This window comes from Aulonocara stuartgranti (genome assembly GCF_965226115.1).
Source record: "Aulonocara stuartgranti genome assembly, chromosome: 7".
NCBI lineage: Eukaryota > Metazoa > Chordata > Actinopteri > Cichliformes > Cichlidae > Aulonocara > Aulonocara stuartgranti.
This window is the reverse complement of record NC_138945.1, coordinates 29,435,967-29,460,014: the sequence shown is the minus strand read 5'-3', so window position 1 is coordinate 29,460,014 and position 24,048 is coordinate 29,435,967. Positions and strand designations below refer to the sequence as shown.

Genomic DNA, 24,048 nt, shown 5'->3' with positions numbered 1-24,048 from the left:
TAGATAACTGGGGACTAAAAATAAAATCACCAATTTTACAGTAATATTAAAATAAAATCATGGATAATAAAACCCCCTCTATAAAATCTTACCTACACATGAGTAAATACAAAAAACAATTTTATTCTTTCTTTTTTTAGCACAACAATGGGGAACGTCGATGGTATACCTGCTGCAGGTGTATGCCTTTTTGTCAGACTTTTTGTGCACCCATTTACTCCGTTGCTGTTTGTTTTTTGTTTTTTTTAAATGGCGGTTTTGAAGGAGTAAAGGAGTCAATCTCATGACTCATTGAGTGACTGGCCAACTGATGGCATGCAGTCTGTAGACATCACATTTTTGTACTTACTCAGGTCACTTGGAAGCCCTAGCAAAGCAAGAACTAAAAAAAAAACAAAAAAAACACCTGGTACCAGGTACTACCTGCTAATGAAAACACCCACAAGAACCAAATTGAGTTGAGTCGAGCTGAACTTATGGGGACCATGCAGGAGCGCTGACCAAGCATGGGGAGCATGGGCTTGGTCAGCGCTCCTGCATGGTTTCGGCTCATCTTCGGTTAACCCCCATCAACATATTCCATGAGGTCAGCCCAGCTAATTGAAGCCAGGGGCCTAGACTTAGAGAGGAGAGGGTAGTGCGTGCGACAGTTGTCCGTCCCAGCACTTTTTCCACAAACTTCACCTGTCTTTCCAGGGTCAAGCGACAGAGCTGGCGACAAAACACACAGGCTTAGCTCCTAGCGTGAGCAATCCCCAGGCAGACATGCAATGCATTGCGCTGATCGCTGTAGTGCAAAGGAGCTAATTAGCAACAGCTATCTAGCCCAGCAGAGCAGAAGTATTCGTAGTGAGGTAAAAATCATAAGAACTGAGGGATGACTGCGATGACCAAGGTACATATGTGCAGGTGGGGCCCTGTGCATGTCATCACAGGTCATCTGCCTGAAGGTGTGAATAGAGGGGGCATCATATCCCATACTTATGTGTCGTAAAGAGTGAATCGACTGAAAGGGAACAGGAAACTGAAGCTAAAACCAAAATAGGCTCAAAAAAATTAGGATATTAACATATTAAGCACATACTCTGACAGAGAATGCTTAAGTTACTGTATCATGAGATAAAGTATGCAGCTTGAAAGTTTTTGGGTTCATTTTTTTTTTCCACTGGCTTGGTTTGGTCTGTTGCTGCAGCATGTTAAAAGGAGTCCACTTTTAATCTTTATTCTATAAAAAGCTTTGGTAGATAAAACGCAGAAGCTTATTAGCAGTTCAGTTTCGTTAGTAAAATGTGGTAAAAAAGAGAAAATGAACATGTTCCACTTGGTTAACTCTAAATATTGGAGAAAGACAGGATTGTAAACAAGATCATCTATAGAAAATTGACATTGCTAAGTAGAGCCTGCCCAGTAAAACACCAAAGTCTTTGTGACTTCTAATGAAAAGTGACATGGGAACTTATTCAAACATGAGACGATATTCACACGAATGTACCCAACAAAGTTCCTCTCTGAGTGAGACTACAGAGAAAGGAAAAGTGTATAAAATTTAAATGGGAAATGAATAAATAATCAAAAGAAGATGGAGAGGTAACTGTGATAGAGATAACCGGAAAAAGGATGAGGAGGATTTGCTGTGTGTACATGGAGCAGACGGAGGGGTGGGGTATAGGCCGAGGAGCAAAGAAGAAAGGTTACAGAGAAGGGAAAAGAGGGAGGAGGGAGGAACAAAGGATTTGCAGATGAAAGAGAGAAGGGATGATTAGGGATCTGGAAACTGACATGTATGGATTTGACACAGTATAATTGGTGTTAGGGGGGCTAAGGCAGAACAGTGAGAGGAAGAAGAAGCGGGTGGTGGGGGAGGCAGAGAGGGGCACAGACAGGAAGGACAATAGAAAAATATGAATACAAAGAGAAAGGAGACACATGTAGAGAGAGATCGGGAAACCAAATTAGAAGATGTAGTACAGAACCAATTTATGTTCGGAGACAGATTCATTCTTCCATTACACACCTGACAGTCACAATCCCTGAACCCAGGTGCATAATGTTGTTCTAATCATCATTTTTATTACTATTATTTACATTATTGAACTTTTAGTTTAACCTCCTGAGACCCGAACTCTTTCATGGCATTCATGTTTAATTTCTCTTTGATATTTCGACATATTGGGACCTGATGAATGTAAAAACAAAGAATTACCAGATTTTTTTTTTTTTTTACCCGATTTCTGTTTCTAAGAAAAATGAGATCCACATATGAAGATATTTGTTTAAAATTTCGATAGAAGAGTGGCAGTATAATGTCCTCGTAAGTGGATGTCAGGCCCTTGTAGAGCAAAATTTTGTATTTTGGTCTGGACAACCTAAAATGTGATGTCCACATATGTGGACGGCAGGTCCTAGGAGGTTAAAGTTGATTAGTGATAAACATCACACACAACTTTTGTATTTTTTTTCTTATTAGACTCCATTAACGGATAGAGTTTTTTCGGTAGGGGACTTGTCTTCTACACATTTGCCGATCTCCTTCACATTCAATCGTCATCTTTCTTGCAGATTAAGGTGAAGTACACTGTCCCGAACAAAAGCAAAAGTACCTGGGGTGATCGAACCTTTCAGACTGTGTTATATGACCTTTGAATTTCTCTGTCTGCTTCCCTCAGATCTGCCCATGTGGATTTTCTTAAAAGTCAGCTTAACTTTTAATTTTGGGCAATGGGTGTACCAGATTTGATTTGATTTTTTAACATTTGTAATTCTTCATTACTGCTATATTTTCATGGTCAAGATGACCTGCTGAAGTTCAAACCAGGGATCACAATGAGCAAGAAAGACTGACGTGGCATGCTGGTACTAATACTAGGATATACCAGGATTTTCCTGCATCGACCTGAATGGAAGGCAAAGGTAACTCAAATAACAACTTGTTACAATCAAGTTATGAAGACCATAACCACTACATCTTACAGCAGCTGAAGATCACATCATGTGCCACTGCTGTTGGCTAAAACAGGAAACTGACATTACAAGTTACACAGCTTCACCAAAACTAAACTGCAGCAATGCATGGCTGGGTCAGAATTTGGTGTAAACGCAAAAGCTTGGATCAGTCCTGCATTATAGCAGTTCACGCTGCTACTGGTCTCCTGATGCCTGCTTAAATTATCTCAGATTGGTTGAACATGACAATGATTCAAATGGCCTCCACAGTCACAAGATCTATGTGGTGAAACAGATCGTCTTCCATATGAAATCTGCAGAAGCTGTGTGACACCACCGTCTCTGAGAAATGTTTCCAGCAGCTTGTTGAAACTAGGCCAAGAAGAATTTAGGCATTTCTGGAGGCAAAAACACTAGCAAGGTGGACCTAATAAAGTGGCAGATGAGTGTATATCCTGTTGTTATTGCAGTTCTCATCCAATAAATTCTCCCCTGCTTTGATATTCCAGTGTTCTCGCTTTTCTAGCTGTTAATTTTGTATTGTTTCCATCCATTACTCCATTATTTCATTGCCTTTGTAACACTTGTCTGTGAATACATAAATGCATTTTGCTTTTGCTTTTCTTTTGCTTGTCATATAAATTTGTCACATTTTAAACTTCTTTCAGAGTTCAAAGGGTTATGGCACTTTGAACTTTACTGAGTTAAAATCAAGCTTTTAAGCCTCAAGGCTTTTTGATATTCATGAGTGGGTGTCAGTGGATGAGGTCACCAGTGACATTAACCTCTCTGTGTTGCAGTGGGGGTTTTTTTTAAGCAAATAATAATAATTTAAAAAAAATCTTAACTGATTCAACTCCCACTATTTTCACCTCTGAGGCTTGCATTTTGCATTAAAACGCTCGGCTCTTTTCACTTAAAAGTCTCAAATAAAAACAACATTTGGAGTTATGACTAGTGGCAGGAAGGGAGTGACTCAGCCTCCTAATTCAATTTAAGCCAAACTGACACCTGAATGCAAACATATTCAGTGTTGTTATGTTTAGCTGAGCGTGCTGTCACACACAGTGCAGAAATAAAGCAGCTGAAATGCAGACAAAATGAGATATACTTCCTCGTTCAACCACAGGATGATTCAAGGATGCTTTGAAAGCTATAGTGATTTAAACTAACTGCGGCTCAGCAGTTTTAATTAGCGTCTCTCACACACAGATATCAAGTAAGGACAACAAAAGGTTAGCTGTTAGTTCTGCTCCCTTTTTGCTTCTAGGCTTCAGGCACCACTTCAAAACATGACTAATGACACATACTCCTTTTTGATAGTGGTCAGCTTTCATATCATTCTTCCATGGAAAGAAGTGGGCAAGAAAGTCCACCTATTTTAAACTTGGAGGTCCTCGGGAAGTTTCGTGGTTTTAAAATCATTTAAAATAAAATTACATTTTTAAAAAATTATAGAATAAGAAAGCCATGTTTTGCAGTACTTTGTGGTCAGCATGTGAATTTAAGACAATTTGGGAGAGTGACAAATGGTAAGTCCTTTGAACAAGAGGTCAGACTTCCTTTAGCTGTTTCCTTCCACTGAAGCAGCATTCAGATGGCACTCAAGTGGAATTTATTCAGATTTCAGAAGCTTGTTCAAGTAAAATGTGGAAAATAGCTTAATTTTAGCACTGTGATAGATAATGGAAAAGAAAACAAACAATTAAAGGGTATTGAGGGCTTTTCTCAGCATTAAACTGTTGCTGGACTGAATATTTTTATAGGGGACAGTGTGTGGCACTTTAAAACGCTTTGGATACAATCTGTACACAAAGCGGGATCTGGCAGAACAAAAGTCAGTGCACCAGAAAATCAATAATTCAAGCTTTGTCCAACGACAGACAGTAAAGCAAATTCAATACAGATAAGGACTCTGCTGAATAAAGAGCACAACCTGAAAAACACCTGTCCATTAATGCTGCCTGGTAGTGGTCTCAGAGGGACCACTTCACAGGAGTGGTAAACAAGGTCAGATACTTGAGGTATTTTAAGTTCTGCCACAGCTAATAAAAGGAAAGATATCCTAGACATTAAAATTTGATGTTAATGAAGTTCATATAAGACCAGAAAAGTATATTACAGTGGCTCAAAACACTCAATCAAATCACTCATCAATAAAACACAAATTTTACTACAAGCAAAGCTACTGGAATGCTTCTCTAATCAATTATAAAGATGCAAACATGTTGAGCGATTGAACATCCCCTTTCTGCGAGGGTAAAATAACATGACTGAGAGGAGAAAAAAAACAAAGAGCAGCATAGGACGTGAACAGATGGCTGCTTTTAAAATGGATCACGTCAGACCACGACTGCTCACTCATGGTAAGTGATAGTGAGTCAGTGGGACAGCAAAATACTTAAAATGTCACATATTAATAGGAGAGTAGTCTTTCAGATTACAGCGTGGTGTTTGGATGCTTCGACGTATTTTCCAGTAATAACAGACAGGCAACTATGTGATATAAGAGGAGGATGTGCTTTAGTATGTATGAAAACATCTGAGAGAGCGAGAGAGAGAGAGAGAGAGAGAGCGAGCGAGAGAGAGCGAGAGAGCGAGTGTGTGTGTGTGTGTGTGTGTGTGGGGTGGGGGGACAATCCTGCTGACTCCAAACAGAAGAGACAAGGACATGTTAAAGCTCAGGACAGGCTAGCTGCCTCCTGAATGATGATATTATGTGTGTGTGTGTGCCAGACAGTGCCTTAGCAGAGTGCAGTAGACACCAGCGATCACCATTTGAATTCCAATTGTTGTGTGCTTGAAAGCAGGCTCTCTTTTTTTGCATATGTGCATTTGTGTGAATGTCTGTATATGCACGTACGTGTGTGTGTGTGTGTGTGTGTGTGTGTGTGTGTGTGTGTGTGTGTGTCCAGGGTCATACAAGTCAATGTCAAACAGTCACAATACTATATATAATGCATATATATATATATATATATATATCTTGCCCATCTAGCAAAGACCCTGTATGCTAGGTGTGTATGTGTAAAGTAAAAGGCTGTATGAGCACAGACTATGCTGACTGGACCATGAGTCGCTTCAGCGCCCAGCTGTCTGCTTGTGTGTGTCAGTGTGCTCAAATCAAATATCATTTACTGTAGAAGCATTTATCTGCTGCCCCACAACAACACAGGATTGAGTGAGGAGCCGAGCGATCCACTTATATCCTCGGCAAGGTCGCACTTGCTGAGGTTGTAAGTGGATCTGTGTACGCTGAGACCAATCACAAAACAAAAAGAATGAACGGAAATTTATAAGAGTGGCTTTTTTGCCACTTCGCTGGCTGCCTCGGCTTTCTTCATACACACTCGCCTCTTACACTGTGTGATTAATCGCTTCGCGTGGTGCACCAAAGAGAGCTGCTCTGGATTAATTGTGTTTTTTGGCCGCCATCTTTTATTTCGCTGAGTTTTGTAAAAGTAAAAATCTCGATGTATTAGCCGGTGTACACCTCTATAAACCCGGGCGTAATTCATCTTGACAGAAAATCGCCATGCGTATGCCTGTGACCTTGAGTGGGCAACGCCAGATCATCTTATATAAACTGTGCTTTTAACTGAGGTTATTCTGGGATTATTGCAATCACTCTGGTGAACAAAGGTGTGTTCATTTTGGTTTTCACATAACTGTTCCTACAACAGCAGGAAATGTTCTGTAGCAGTTTTAAAAACCCACTGATCAGCCACTGAATGAGAGTCCTGGCATTCTCAACTGTTATGTCTGGCAACAAACATCATTGTTAAACAACTAGGGAGACCTCCCAGCAGTCTTTTGTTCATGCCACAGCAGGTCAGAGCTATTGTGTAAGTACAAGGGGGACAGACAAAAGTAGGACATTATTTGTGGTTTTAATGTTGTGGGTGATCCGTGTGTGTTTATATTTATTTGGTTAGGTATGTTTTATGATACATAGATAGTAACACGTTAGAAAGAAGACAAAGAAAGCAGCAGACTAAAAATAATCACAAGTATTAGCAAGTGTGTGCTGCATCGGTTCCATTTGTTCCACAAGTGGTCAATTAAACATTAATGATAGGTCACACCACCCTGCATTGTCTTCATATATATAGAGAGTGTGGTTTGATGCATAACACGTACTCATGTGGCAACTATAACTGCAGAACTGCTCAAAAAATAAAACCATAGAAAAGAACGGCCTACAGAAGAGTCTACACAGGAAAAATGTACATCAAGTTTATCAAAGGACACTTCCATTCTTAAATCATTTATTAAATAATAACATGTCCTTAATCAGCAAGTTCCTTGTGACTAGATAGTGAGCTATATATTCAGCTACCTCTCTAGAGAGCTGCCTTTTTTCTGCCCTATAATCTTCTTTTTAAACATAACATACAAAAAGGTGGAAAGCATGTCAGTGGAGTATTGCTCAAGGACCCCTCCGCTGAATGACGATTATACACTTTTTCTAACTTATTTTCAGAGGCAGCAAAATTTGGATCGTATTGGTAAATATAAGCCTGTCTAAAAAAAGCCGCAACACCTCAGCATGGACTCTCTCCACCTCCTTTTGAAAAGATATAAAAGAACAAGAACGAGGCCCAAGCATGGACTATCCTCCTGCACAGGCACACAACTGTAAAAACAAAGTTTGCTTGGGACGAATGAATATAGATAGATTGGATCATAATGCAGATTCCGTGAATGAGGCACACAAACAAGAGTCGCGCAACAACCCAGAGGAAACGCAGCAGAATGCCGTCAGCTCATTCTTCTGCATCTGATCCTTATCAGTCTGACATCACACGCTGGCCCAGACTGCTCAGCACTGTTCATTACTAAAATATATTACTGCCATGTTTAACAGATGTAGTTGTAATTTTAATTAGTAATTTTTTTCTCCAGACAACCTTTCTACAAAATATTTCAACAGGTTCTTTCCTGAAGTTAACCCCCCCACATTTTTTTAATTAGCGTTCCTAAATTATTAAAAGAAATTACTTGTAAACTTGTGAAAAAATACAACTCCTGGAGGATAAAACAGGCTATAATCAGTTAAACTGCAAAGAGATATTGAGATCTTGTCTAAGTAGCAACACTTGTTTGATTTCACATATCCATGTAGGGCTTATGGGAAAGATTGATAATTCAAGGAGAAACAGATTGGTGTGAACACACTTTTCTTATTTTATTTTATTTTTTAATTCATTAACCAAATTCTGTCAGTCTACTCTTGCTGAGTGGCCGGCTGCATTCCACTAACTCACTCAGTGTTATGGAGCTGTGCAGCCATGTGGAAAACAAGGCAATTTCAGTGTAGGAAAATGGCCCAAATGGGGTGACTGAACCTTGAATGCGCATCTCTCCCTATCTCTCTCACACACACACACACACACACACACACACACACTAAGGCATAAAAATACTGTTACTTTGCTTTTCCTCTTTTATGAGGTAATTTTATTGTTTTTGTTTTTTTTTAATCTTCTTAAGGTTTGAAGACAGCAAAAAGGAATCATGTTGTGCTCCTAAAGTGTGCAGACTTTCTGTCTGAGGGTAAATAAGGTCGAGGCACATCATTGGAATCAATGAGCATGCCACTGATAACGGGGGTAGGAAAGCAAGACACTTTGCCCTCATGCCACAGGAATTCTTTCTTTCTTTCTCACGTACACACTCAGAAGGTGCACACAGGTGCAAGCTTGGCTTTGCTCGTTTGTGCATTAGAAGGACAAAGCTTTCAGAGCAGCCACAGCAGTTCTTTGTCTTCATGGCAGTTAACGCAACACACACTTCTCCAGTCCCTCTGCATTCACTTAAGTCACATCAATTCATCTCTCTGTTCGTCTGTCACCCTCACCCGGAAAAGCATCTTCATCTTTTTCTTTTCTTCTCTCTTGTGCTTTACTCATATCCGTTTCCCCTTTCTACATTTATCCACTGCTTTTCTATCTACAATATATAGTGTGTTTTTCTCCCCTTCATTCACTGCCATTCTCTCCATCTCACAGCCCAACTCCTTTGCTTTCTCATCATTTTCCGCCAGCCCTGGTGAGAGCGCTTTGGATAATTTTCTGCTATGTTAGTGCTGCCTATCCACCGTGGACCATTCCTCGGTTTCTTTTTAACTTTATTTACAACAGAGTATAAATGTTTGCTGACAGCACACCCTCAGCTCACAGCAAGACACGTACACAGCTTCTGTTGAAATACACAATGCATTTTCTTCCGCAGTCACACAGTAACAGCAGGAGTAGGGACGAATGCTTCCCCAAAGCTTCTGCTGAGCACTGCAAGCAGGGCAGGATGGACACAAGCTCTAATTGATTCCAAGGGATAAAAACTGGTCTTGCAGCGAAACAAATTAGATTAGTACCAGTTCCAGCTCTGACACGACGACAGGGATACCGTGCAAAAATGACTCAAAGCCATTTTATTCTCGGTGGATTCGTTTTTTTTCTGTCCTTCTCATATATCCTGCATAGCCTTGCAGCCAATTTCTTTGTCAGTGGCAGGCTTTTACCGTGGCCTGTAACCCCTTCCCAGGGATGAAAAGCCACCTATGACAAGTTTTTTTTTTTCCTGACCAAAAGAAACTTCAAAATTATTTGATTCTCCATTTGTTCAATCCAAGAAGGCCTTGGAGTCTTTGCATTGTATCAGAACCAAGCCTTAGCCACACTGGCTTAAAGTATAATAATAATGTAGGAATATGTAGAGCTGGATGATATGGACCCGAAATCATATTTCTATACTTTCTGGCTGAATGGTCAAACACAAACTTAACTGCTGGTTTCTCACTAAGGGGCCAATGGACTCTTCAGGAAACTTTAGACAATTTTGCAGATTTCATTCAGATGTTGGATGATTTCACTGGGTTAAACGTTTTCACTCAGTTGGGGACATTTCAGTTTCTTTAAATTGCAATTTCATGAGACACAATACAATTGCAGTTGACAGCATTGGACATACTGTCAGGAGCTAAGAAACATGGTGATGTAAACAGTAGAAAGCCACGTCTCTTAAAAGTACATGGCAGCACAACTTAGGTTTAAAAAGTTATATCTGCGCAAACAACCACACCTCTGGAACAATGTCCTTTGGACTGGTTAGACCGAAGTTGAAAACCAAAACACAACTTACACCAACTGTCAAGCACGTTGGTGTAGGAGGTGATGATTTGTGCTTGTTTTGCACCCACAGGACCTGTGTATCTATCAAGAACTCTTCTGGACACCAAAGTATTATAGAGTCAAATCTATCTGGCCATCTATCTGATAGCTAAAGCTCAGCCCAAATTAGGTCATGAAACAGGACAATGATCACAAGCACACCTGCAAATATAACAGACCAATTCTTTTCTATTTCAATCAGTCGTTGTTGATCAATGGTCACGAGAATTTGAACAATTAAGATTAAAGAACTGACCTCTCAGACCATTCTTCCTTCAGTTAGCTGGTTTCAGTCATTATGCAAATGCACTGTTTATAAGATTGGGGAAACCTGCAGTCAGCTGAGACTGAAGACGTCACTTGGATGAGTGACAAAATGTTTTTCCCACAAAACGCTACGTCCAAATGAACAGAATCAACTTTTGGAGATTTACTTACCTGGATGATTGAGCATGCATCAAGACATTACTTCAGGTTATGATTGCCAAAGGTGGTTCTAGAAGCTACGGAATCATGTTGTGTAGTATGTAGTTCTTTGAAAACTTTCTTTTTCAGGACTCTGTACTGCCATGGATAGGAAGTCACTATCAAAACATAATTTAGCAGTTAGCAAACATAAAGCGTATGGTGTATTTAGAGCTGCTTTGCCTGTCTTCCCTCAGCTCTTTGCAACAACTCACCACAGTTTTGTCACATCAACGAGACTACTTAAAAAATTGTTATTTTTACCTCAAACTACACAGCGGTTACTTGGCTACAAATGCCTCAATTACTTACTGTGTGACTTTTGTACTATAAAGAGTTGGTATGACCTGACGAGTTCAAATTGACAGTGATAGACCAGCAATTTGAGTTTGAAAAGAGCAATTTCTTCTTGTTGCCATCTTGCTTCCACAACTGAACAGACTTGGTCGACTGTTGCTACACATGCAACGGTTACGTTCTGTTTTATTGCACAGTTCAAACAGTACCGTGTCTCTTTCAACACTACAGGAGAACTTTGTGGATCAGAGATGAATAGGGAGAGGTAAAGTAGGGGCGGGGTTGTGCTCGTAGAGAGTGCAGTGACAGATGATGCAAACACTGGTACAGCTTTACCGAAGGAAGACTTAATGTCACTCAACATCAAACTATTTCTATAAAAAGGTAAAGTATCGATATATCTTGCGAATATGATATGACAATAAAAATCCGGTCTTGAACTCGTTCAGGGGAAAAAGTTAAGTTCATGTTAGCTTGAGTCCTCAGATTCAACTTCAACTGCGAGCCCAACTTTAAATACTCAAGTTACTAAAGTAAGACTGATGCTTTGTTTATCTGACTTGGTAAAATCAAGCTGAAAAATATTCAAAATCGCTTCAGAGAACTTGCTGTGGAGAAACTGGGTCATGGCTCAAGTAAAAGTAATACGATTCATCGCAGAAAGATAATGGAAAAAAAATGAGGCACATTTATCAATTTACTTTTGTTGGCCACTTTGAAATGTTTTCTTCTGGTCTCTGCCAGTAAATGGATTTAATAAAAATAAACTTCAAGTTCAGGCCTCTTATTCAAAGGCTGTCTAACCAACTCCTGTTCCTCCTGAATCTTTACTCCTGTCTACTGGCAGCAGTGCAGTAAAGTAAAAGGTCACATTGACATTGTCTTGGATTTTCTGACCCATACTGAGCAACAGGAAGTGCGTATGTTGCCTATTTAGACGTTTGCATCAAAGAGAAAAAAACAAAGAAATCCGTCGCTGTTATTTAAAGTCTATTCCTCCTGATCAAATCCATGAAAAGACCAAAAAGCTACATGTTTGAAGTTACAATCACAGATTTTTAAAGGCATCATACTTGCTACACTAATGCTCACATTGAAATGTTCCTGCACTGATGTGACAGCAACGAGAAAGCTGTCATGTTTTATTCAGCGTGAATGTAGCTTTACCATGAAAGTCAGCAAGATGGAAACTAATGCCCACTTGTTCACATTCCTTCAGATTACCTGCAGTAATTTCATTCATTTAACACTTTAGTTTTTTCCATTACACCCACACATTAATATGTAAATATGAAACACGTCTGATCATGCCGGGCACATCCCAGACAAGGTCATGAGCGCAGAAAGGCAATTAAAAGGAGGGGATTCAATATTTTCCTATGAATAAGGAAAGAAAATAAATAAATAAAACACTTTGTAAAAACAAGGACAGCTTGTATAATCTGAAACCTAATTTTCCCCAAACTGGCTATTCTGCTGTCTGGGCACTTAACCTGAAGCACACAGCAAAGTGACAATGCAGCGTAAAAAACAGAAAGCGCACATCTGTTCTTTAACATAGGGGGGGAAAATCATATTAGAGTTAAAATAAGAGAGGTCAAAGGAACAGGCAAGTGTGTTTTTACTTGTTCTTACTTGTGTGTGCTGACTGAGGTCCAGAGTGGAGAATTGATCTCTTGGAGGCTCAGAAGTAGTAAGTCTGTGAATACCAATCAGCGGTAATTAATAGCAGCTAATGGACTCTCTCTGTTCTCGTCTCTCTTCAGTCTCCATTTATTCCTTCCAACGTTTCTCTCTCCTTTTTATTATGCAGCCATAATGCACGCAAAGGGGAATAATTATTATTTTCTCTGTAGCTGTCCTTGCTATATGCTCCCAGACTGACATTTCAAACTTCTACATCACAAGTGGCTTTTTAAGACGTGGAAGTGTTTTGCGACAGCCTAATAAAGCACTTTTAATGAGAAAGGTTATTTAACTCCAGAGATCCAGACAAAAGTAGAGAAACAGTCTTCGTTGGAGGGGAAAAAAGGACAAATCAAAAAGCACATCACTTAAAGCCCTCTGTACCCCCACATTATCACTTTTAGATGGCAGGGTTTGATGCAAAGCATATTGTGGAAACCTGAAATTACGAATCCAACCTTTCAAGTACAAATGACAAATGGTAAATGGTAAATGGCCTGCATTTGTATAGCGCTTTTCTAGTCCATAGGACCCCAAAGACAAGACAATCTCGTTGCTCTGAAAATTCTAATTATTTCAAAAATATACAGTTGTGAAAAATAAAACTGAGTACACCCCAAGATACAGAAGCTTGTAGAACCACCTTTACAAAGTATACATTATTTATATCACTTTCAGTTTTTTGAGATTTGTAGGCATCCATTCACACACGGCTCTCTTAAGGTCCTGGTATCCTTGTTTGGTTTTCACCAACTTTGCAAACCAGAGCCATGCTTCATGTTTTTGCTTTCCATTTGAAATCTGCCCAAACAAGTCATACCTTTTCAGCACTTTTCTGATGGTATTTTCATAAACGTTAACTTGCAAACTGAGGCTTGTTAAATCTGAGATGCATCTCTTCATTTTCTCTAAGCATTTACGATTTTACCTTGTGGTGAACTGCTATGTCCACTGTGATGTCATAAATTTTTTTCACTTGTGAATAATATTTCTACACTGTATGATTACAGATTTTAAATTGTTTAAATAGCCCTATAACCTTTGAGATTGATGGGTGGCTTGACACCAGAAAACTGCCAAAAAATATATTGTTTTGCAGAAGTTGTCACAGTTGCTGACGATTGCTTCATCCCGAGCACTTAGGTCTTCAGGTCAGAGGCTACTGGTGGTCCCACGTACTAGATTTAAAACACGTGGGGATCGGGCTTTTCAGGCACTGGCACCTAGGCTGTGGAACTCTCTGCCGTTGTCTTTACGCTGTCTAGACTCTACTGACTCCTTTAAAAAGCAGCTGAAGACATTTTTATACAAACGGGCTTTTAACTAATTTAATTAATTTTAACTTGTATGTCTGATCTTATTGTAAAGCACTTTGTGATTTTTATCTGTGAAATGTGCTATATAAATAAATTTTACTTACTTACTTACTTAATCAAACACGGCAATTGGTGAATATTAGCCTTACTGACAGTGACGTTGACGTGACGATTAACAATGGCAGAAGCTGATATTTATCAATTGTCAGATCAATTTCATATTTACTAAATTGTCAAAGATGGAATCGTAACAAGTTGAAATCTATTGTACTGTTAAACCTATTGTAACAGTAAATATTTTGACATAATCATCTGCAATTTTATTTATTTATTTACTAGCATTGGCACAAATGGGGGAATAAATATGGTACATTTTTCAGTTACCATGCTGTGTTGTTACTTCTATTAAATTTCTCAATACTAACAAATGCAATGTTTCTCATGTTCTCCTTCGCCTCAGTGGCTCAAAGTTCAACCCACATACCTGTCACTCATCTATCACCTAGCCTAAATAAAAGTACCTACAATATAAAGCTTCTCTTTTTAAATACGTGTTTTGTTTTCCTTTTTAAATCAATATTTCACTGTATGGCAAACATAAGTAAACATATTAGAACAGTTTCTTTCCTACTTCAAGACGTGAGAGCTGATCACAAAGGTGCAGGAAAAAAAAAAATCAAAAGCATAATCCCAACAACAAAACGGAGCTAAAGCAGGATGGAAATTACCTGAACCAACTGTATGCCTTTATCAGTCTCCTTGTCGGTAAAGGATATGTCAGATAGTGAGCAAACAGCCTCACTACTGATGATTAGTTCATGTTCATGTTTTGTCAATGAGGACCTGAACTGAAGTGCTATTTGGGGAGGGCTGGTCGAGGTCTGTGATGCAGCAGCAGCTGATCTCATGGTTCACTCACATTAGAGTAAAAATAGGACTGCAGAGGTTGAGTGTGCAACACCCTCAACCTTTGGGTGACCACTTTTGATCGCAAAGCAACTGCCTCGCACCTGCTCCCAAACAATCATGGGCCATCTCAGACTGACTACAACCAAATGATCAGCAAAGGCTTGCAAATAACTGCCGTCTAATTTGGAAATTCAGACAGTTACCCCCAATTACCCCCAACCGTTCAGATGCATCAACATCACTTTGAAGTCAGTAGCTGACTGTGAGTGGTCACTTGTGCACAAGAGCACAAGATCACTAGAGATGGTTGGAACGATTCTGATCCATGCTACCGTCTCCAATCACTACCTTCCCCAGTGTGGCGTTAAGTGTGTGGCACACTGTCACCTACGAAGGACAGGCTACTGTCAGAGATTTAAAGAGGATGAGGTGGAGTCAGCTAATTCAAGTAAAGAGGAGGAAGAGAATAAAAGACAAATGTCAGAAAAAGAAAAATGAAGAGGCCAACTGGTGTACAACCCGAGAAGGACGAGACATAACAGGGGGCACAGGGACAAAGATGACATGTCAAAGAGAAAGAGCGACACGGAGGGCTGATGTACAGATGAGAGGTGGATGGAGTACAGGCTGTACTTGCAAGCTCATTAAACAATGCAGTATCTGATGGGTAAAGAAAGAAAGCAATGGAGAGAAACTGTCCCAATCACTACTGCCTGGCCAGAAAAAGATCAATCATCAATGACAAGGAAGATGGATGTAAAGAATAAGCCTCCTGGTGATCCCAAGTTACCCACAAAGTAATGATGTGAAACGTCTCAGCGGGGGTATTTGTCAATTGCTCATTTGCAGTATGCTCAAGGAAAAGTTTGGGAGTTTGATCACATGGCTGTTGGTGGGACGATCTGGCAGGGTGGGTATCAGACCCTAACTCAGGTACTGGATAATCAACAGATCATTTTATTGGTTTTAATTGAAGAAATAATATCTGCAGTCATTCTGAATATAAGCAGAACAGCCCCCTGCTAGTCTTTTTTCTTTCTCATGACGCTAATTACTTCTGCAAGTGACCATAGGATTAAATTGGGACTAGTCAAGGTAACATGCTTATACCTTAACCAAAAGTAACAATTTCCTCTTATTTCTAGACAGTGCGCTTTTTTCAATCAATAAAGCAACTGTAGTGATTTTCTTTAAGGAGAAGGGAAATACCTCAACGGGGGCAGAAACACTGTGTATGGAGGGGAAGAAGAAAGCTGCAATAGTCCCATTTCGACTTCAACATGTCAGTTCTAACAGCAAACACTATCTTAAAAAAGCCTAATATGGGCTAGGCTGATGTATTTTACTGAATATATTTTAAAGCAACTTTTTTGTCTTTGTCTGAAAAGTTAATTACAAGTCAACACACAAATGAACTGAAGTAGAAAAGTCAGTCCCTTTTCTAGTGAGCGCAGAGTAGATCTAAAGTAGCTTATTGGAGAGGTACTGAAAACACTTGAGTTATTTTTATAATGAAGACAGGTAGAGTAACAGTAAAGCCAAAAGGTTTTAATGATCTTGGGAACTTGTGGACAAGCGATGGTAAAATGAAGCGTGAGATGGACAGGCAGAAAGGTGCAGCATCAGCAGTAATGTAAGCACTGCGCTGGGCCGTTGCGGAGCTTTTGATTTACAAAGTCAATCTACGTTCCAACCCTCACATATGGTCATGAGCTCTGGGTAGAGACTAGAAGAATGAGCTCTGTGGCCTGCCTCAGCCTTAGAGATCGGGTGAAGAGGTTGGCTCCTTTGTATTAAAAGGAGTTCAGCTGGTTTAACCCTCTGGGGTCCAGGGTATAATTGGCCGTTTTTGACTACTTTTGATTTTACCTCTATATTTCACCTTTAAAATATGTTTTTCTTGCCTTTTTTGGTATTATTATTTTCAGCACAACCTCAAATATCTGAAATTTGAGTTATTTTTTCATTTTGGTATACTATATTAGCACAGTTGATCTAAATTCAGACAAAAAATTCAAAATCCGAGTAGAAAAAAGTTATATTTTTTACTGTAAAACCCACAAACATGTTTAACGAATCATTTTCATAACTTGAAATGCAAATAGAAATTGTACATTTCTAAAAATTATGCACAAGTTTTGCAAACAACAAAGTTATATGGTACTATTTAACTAAAAATGCAGCCAAGGCCTCAGGTGTTTTTTATATAACCATTTAAATCTATTTACTGAACAATCAGGTAGAATAGCCTTTATTGTCATTGTACAGAGTACAACGAAATTGGAGTGCCACTCCCTTGGTGCAAGATAAATAATAAATATAAATGTAAAATATAAAAAGTACAATAAAATAATCGCAAGTACTCAAACAATAGTAAGTACGATATATACAGGATAGCAGCATTAATATAATGACAGTATGAATAGCAGCATAATATAATGGCAGTGACGGTATGGTATAGCTAAGCAGGTTCAATTGTTTTTGTGCTTATTTACTACGGTGGTAGCTCTGGGAAAGAAGCCATCCCTGAATCTGTTTGTCCTGGTTTTATGTGACCTGTACCGTCGGCCTGACGGTAATAGTTCAAACAGTTGGTTGCTGGGGTGAGAGTGGTCCTTAATGATATTACCAGCTCTGCTGAGGTACCGAGAGTTTGCAGTGACCTCCAGGCTGGGCAGAGAGCAGCCAGTGATCTTCTGGGCTGTGTTGATGACCCTCTGCAGTACTTTCCTGTCCGCAGCTGAGCACCCTGCATACCATGTTGTTATGCCGTACGTTAGGATGCTCTCTATGGTGGCTCTGTAAAATGTCACCAGCAGCCTCTCCTCCAGGTTGTTCCTCCTGAGCACTCTCAGAAAGTGGAGACGCTGCTGGGCCTTTTTTTTACCACCGCCGTGGTATTTGCAGTCCAGGAGAGGTCATCAGAGATCTGCACGCCCAGAAACCTCATGGAGTGTACCCTCTCCACACAGCTCCCGTGGATGTAGAGTGGGGCCGGGTCTGCTCTGCCCTTCCTGAAGTCCAAGATAAGTTCTTTAGTTGTCGTGGTGTTCAGTTGGAGTTTGTTAACTGAACACCACTCAGTCAGTCTGTTGACCTCATCTCTGTAGTCCGACTCATCCCCCCTTGAGATGAGTCCAACCACTGTGGTGTCATCCGCGAACTTTATGATGGTGTTTGAGAGATGGGTAGGGGAGCAGTCGGATGTGTAGAGCGTAAACAGGAGGGGACTCAAAACACATCCTTGTGGAGACCCGGTGCTGAGTGTGATGGTGCTGGACAGGTGGGGGCCGAGTCTGACAGACTGTGGTCTATTTGTCAGGAAGTCCTTGATCCAGAGGCAGATTGGGGTGGAGAGTCCCAGGTGAGACAGTTTCTGGACCAGGATCTCCGGGATGATATGATTGAATGCTGAGCTGAAGTCCAGAAAGAGCATTCTCACATAGCTTCCTCGGTGCTCCAGGTGACTCAGCGCAGTGTGGAGCGCTATGGTGATAGCGTCCTCGGTGGATCGATTTGTCCTGTAGGCAAATTGGTGGGGGTCCAGAGTGGGAGGCAGACCGGCCCTGATGTGCTGACAGACCAGTCTCTCAAAGCACTTCATCACTACAGGCGTAAGTGCAACAGGCCTGTAGTCATTTGGGCTGGCCACAGCTGACTTGTTGGCGATGGGGATGATGGTGGAGGTTTTGAGGCAAGGCGGGACGGTGTTTGATGACAAGGAAAGGTTGAAGATTTTAGTGAAGACTCCGGTCAGTTCGTCAGCACATGCTCTGAGAACCTTTCCATGTATTCCATCAGGACCTGCCGCCTTCCTGGGATTCACTGACCTTAGAACACACCTCACTTGATGCTCCCTGAGTGTTAGTGTGCCAGTGCTGGGGGCGGGTGGAAGTGGTGTGACAGCTGAGGGCCTGGTCGTCTCAAAGCGGGCGAAGAAACGGTTTAGATCCTCAGCCAGCGAGGCATCAGTCCTAGATGTCGCCTGGTTATTGCTTCTGTGGTTGGTAATGTGATTGATCCCCTGCCACATTTTTCTGGGGTCGTTGTCAGCAAAGTGATCTTCAATCCTCCTCCTATAGGCAGCCTTAGCTTTCCTGATGCCTCTACTCAGGTCTGCCCTGGCCGCCCTATACGCAGCCCTGTCCCCTGACTTGAAGGCAGTGTTGCGGCTTTTTAGGAGGGATTGCACTTCACTATTCATCCAGGGTTTTTGATTTGGAAACACCCTGACCCTTTTGTTGATGGTGACACTGTCAACACAGTTCCTGATGTACGAGAGTACAGTGTCCGTGTACTCCTGGAGGTTGTGGCTGGAGAATAAATCCCATACAGTTGTTGAGAAGCAGTCCTGCAGTTGAGAGAGGGCTCCTTCAGGCCAGGTTTTTATTGTCTTTGTCTGGGGCTTTGTTTTTCTCAGCAGGGGGGTGTAGGTGGGGGTGAAGGACATGCAGAGGTGGTCAGATCCAGCCAGGTGGGGGAGGGGTGTCGCTCTGAAAGCATGCCTGATGTTTGAATAGACATGGTCCAAAGTGTGCTCTCCTCTCGTAGCAAAGTCCACAAACTGGACAAATTTAGGAAGCACAGTCTTTAGGCACGCTTTGTTAAAGTCGCCGGCGACAATAAAAACCCCATCGGGGTGGGCAAGCTGTTGTTTGTTTATGGTGTTGAGCAAGAGGCTGAGAGCCATGCCAACGTTAGCATCCGGCGGTATATAAACAGCTATCACAATAACTACTGTAAACTCCCTCGGGATGTAAAAAGGTCTGCACGAGACTGCCAGAACCTCCAAATCAGGAGAACAGTGCGTGTGAATGATCCTGCTGTTACAACACCACTCGTTATGCACGTAAACACATAGCCCCCCTCCTCTGCTTTTACCTGAGTTGCTGTTTGGTTGGTGTTCTGCATCAAAGAAGAAGGCACACAAATGATTTGTGCCAGTCCAAAAAAATGTAGTTTGTGTTCAGTATAAGACAAAGGAGAACACCACAGGCCTAAACCCTGCAGGTCTGACAGCAGGAGGTGCATCAGTCCAGTTTTCCATGTGGGAACAGCTTTTACACTGGAATCTGCCTTTGACGGCTTTTTTAGAGCAAATATGAAATTCAGCAGTCTAACTGACACACAATACAAGACAATAACTACACAACACACTAACTACAGCCTCCAAACACGCTAAACGTCACTAATGTCTCACATATGAAAACTCGCTCTCTCTCTGTCTTTCGCTCGCCCGCTTTCCGTCGCGGGTATCACTCCTAAAAACTTCCCCTTCTCCCTAAACAACCAAATGTCACATGTTGCCTTATCATTTTTTTGATTGGCTGACATGGTAAACTCTAACACCAATAGGGAAAGAGTGTTTTTTCTTTTTCTTTTTTCACTCGCAAGCGGAGAGTGTTTGCTAGCGCTGTCTGTAGAAAATGCAGTTTTACCGTTCTTCCCGCTGTAAACGCCACTGTTTTGTTCAGAAAAAAAAACATCGCGTGCATTTTTTATCACAACTCTGGTTTTACGTGGCCCATCGACACAATTCAAAAACTGGTATATAGTTTGAAGTCCGCACTTTCGACCCAAGTTGAAATGGAGACTCTGACGTGCTGCATCTCATAGCTGTGTCGTCTTAAATTGGTCATGTGATTTTGACGCGCCGGCGCGTCCAGCAACCCCAGAGGGTTAAGCTAGAGTGCCTCCTTTGGAGATTGTTCACACTCAGAGGAGACTTCAGGGTAGAACCAGAACCTGCTAGAAGGATTATATATATCATCTAGCTTGGGGCCCACCTCAGGATCCTCCAGAATAAGAGGAAACTTTGCTGAGGACATGTGGAATACCCTGCTTAGGCTGGGATCACCATGACAGGATCTTGAATAACCAGAGGGAGGATTTAAATGCTAAAACCTCATGTTTTAGCATTCACCACATCCTGTTATTTGACACCTGTGATACACAGTCCACCGTGAATCATCAAAGGTTCATCCTGGTTAATCTTGAAGTCCACAGCTCACTTTCAAAAGGATTTCAACGTGAAATACTCTGTCCATCAGAACTTGTGCATAATTGATTTAATAGGCTGCCCAAAAGTCACATTCTCATTCACCTTGTGATAGAGAGCAGTGCCTCAAGGTTGTACTAAAAATTACTTTGCTTGATCATAAAATGCTAATCCATCTGGTGTTTCTCAGGATGTCTCAAAATGACGCAGGACTTTGAATCAGGCCTAACAAGTCAGCCGAACCAAGCAACAAACACAGTTTAAAACCAACTTCAGGAGCCACTGACCATTTAGCAACAGGCTAATCTCACAGCAAACCTGTGCGCACTCTCCCTTGTAACCTGATAAGGAATGTAATTAACTTGCTACTCTCTAAGCTTTCATACTACAAAAGCATCTTAGAGTAATGAGGACAGATTTACCTCCAGCTTTTTTCTTTCCTTTGAAGAATTTACATTTCTATCAGAACTAATTCCTTATTTCTGTGCAACTGATACTGTTAAAGCAGATTCTGACAGGCTGTGCATACCAATCAGAGCATGCTTTAACAGATGAAACATGTCATGTGGTCGAGCACAAGAGTCTAACACAACTGAACTTCTGCAACCAACAAGAAGCACAACACCAGGGCTTTATTCATCAAATACTTGTCAGAAACGTAGGAAGTGAAGCTGTCCATGTGAGTCTACCCCCTAGTGTGACGTGAGTAGTTGTGTCTGATGCTTGCAACAGACTGAAACAGCAATCTGCAGATTTCCCTGGCTGTGTGTGTGTAAAAAGAGCATCTGGGGAGCGCCTGAGTAAATTAACAGAACAAAAAGCTGACAGTCCACACAGGTCTGTCTTGTTGTGATGTTCATCCTGATCAGGAAACCAAACTGCGAGATGAACTTCACAAAAGATAAACAAAAAAACCCCCAAAACTAATTCGCAGATGTCATCTGACAGAGTTGCTTTTTAAAATTACAACACAGTGTGAGGGGTTTGAACCCACATTAAAATAAATATATCAACAGAATTTTTTTGCCTTTCCGTTTCACATCCCCAGCTAACAGGGGACAGACTTTCCTAAGAGCACCCTATTGGATGTGGCAGAGCAGTATAGCTAATTTATGGGTCAATATAAACTTCCATCACTGCAGACTGAAAGCTGTGCTGGCCTGCGGCAGAGAAGTGGAATAGAGCAGAACCTTTAAATCTAAGACACACAATACATAGGACGAGGGAAAAAGGTCCATACCGTCACGTAGAGCACGGCACAGGCTACAAATAAAAAACACAAGTACATACGTTCACAATAACTCTCCCTGCTCATTTTTTTCCTGCAGCCTTTACCAAACCCAGACCATATATTCAATACTAAAACTGTCAGTCAGTGCATCCCATTAAACGCATCACTTCCTACAGTAATTACAACAGCGCAATCCTTCCAGAATGGCGTGACGTGCAGAGACAATGTAACGGGATGATAGCGTGGGTAATTAGTGTCTACTATTAAAAACATAATTCACGGTACAAACAAGATGTGGTGATTTGTTTGAGCCGAGCCACAAACAAAACCACCGCAGGATGAAGGGAACTCGCAGTGGCGTGGAGACTCAGACTGCCGGTGATCAACTATTTTCACCGGTAGCTATATTTTTTCGCCTGAATGCGTCAGCAGATTATTTTTGAAAATGACACATTTTCAAACTGACAGGTTTAGCTGTCCTTGTAAATACTTTACTATTGACTTTTTCACAGAAATGTCACAACACACATCTGCCTCTCCTGAAAAGAGTCACAAGCAGTCCATCATCATTTATGTTTTCAGCTCTATGCTAGATCTGTATCTGTTTAGCAACTTCCTAATTGGAGTTTTACCTTCCGATATGTCATGTCACACAAATATCTAATCAGACAATCATGGCAGGAACTTCATGTATTTAGCCATGTAGACATGGTCAAGACGACCTGCTTCACTTTCAACCAAGCATCCGACTGGAGCAGAACATGACATGGTTGTTGGTGCCACATTGGCTGGTATGAGTATTTCTCTGAGTCTACTGATCTACTGGGATTTTCCCACACAACCATCCCCATGGTTTACAGAGAATGGTCCAAAAAAGAAAAAATATCTAATGGGTGGCATTTGTCTAGTTGAAAATATCTTTTTGATACCAGAGCTGAATGGCCAGACTGCTTTCAGCTTTAAACTAAAAAAAGATTGGAAAAAGAAAAGTTGCATGGTCTGTTGAGGCTTAGTTTCGGCTGCCCCTTTTGGACGATAGGGTCAGAATTTGCTATAAACAACAGCATGGATCCTTCCTGCCTGGAGGTTTAGTATGCTGGTGTTGGTGCAATGCTGTGGTAGTTTCTTGGCACACTTAAGGCCCCTTAGTACCAACTAATCATTATTCAATATGCCACAGCCTAATTGAGTATTGCTGTGAAGTGTACCCATGTCCTGATGGCTGCTTCCAGATAACGCATCATGCCACAAAGCTTAAATCATCTCAAACTCATTTCCTAAAACATGATTATAAGTTCACTGAGTCAAATGAGAAAGTAAGTTAAAAATAAATCATGGGTATTACTGTTCTGCGTCTATTTCAGGTGGCTCTCCATTGAGTTTTTTGTCAACTCCAGGTGTTGCTCTGTCAGGAGGCGTGCAGCGTTTTTTGTTCGTGCTCCAGTTTTTGCCTTGCACAGATGTTCTGATTTTGGTGGAATACTGTCCTGTTCCATCGACACATTGGATGCAGACCGAGTGTCCTCAAACAGTGAGTTGAATCAGTGTATGCGATAAAAAAGGAATTTGATGATGGGCAATTGGTGTCGATTAAACCTCAAGCATCGCGATAACTCTGGCAAATTAACTTTGAGCAGTTTCTGTTTGCAGTTCTTCCAGTTATCACATGGAAGCGTAAATCACACTTGAGCCTAAAAAAATTAAATTAAATTAAAATGTGTTCAGACTTGACTGAGTTATGACTTTGGGCAGAAGTAGCTTAAATGCCTTAATTACCTTCATGAGCCCCGTGTCACAGCCACTGCTGCAACTGCTGACTGTGCTGACTGTGCTGGCGAACGGGCCAAATCAGCATGTATAACCACACAATAACGACATTCATGTTGCTTGTAAATACCACATGCAAGATCTTTGCTTGACATCCCTTGTTCTAAGCAACTCACATCCTTGTTATTCTAATTAAAGGAGTTCACAGAGAAGAACATTTAAAAAAAAACAAAAAACCTTTTCCTGTGAGCTTCTGTGCGAGTG

General features: G+C 41.0%; 1 protein-coding gene across 2 annotated transcripts in view; it reads right to left on the bottom strand.

Moving 5' to 3' along the window:
* The window catches only part of LOC309709875 (poly [ADP-ribose] polymerase tankyrase-1), a 109,308-nt gene that overhangs the window by 67,879 nt on the left and 17,381 nt on the right, over window positions 1-24,048 (bottom strand). The gene's annotated exons all lie outside the window — the stretch shown is intronic.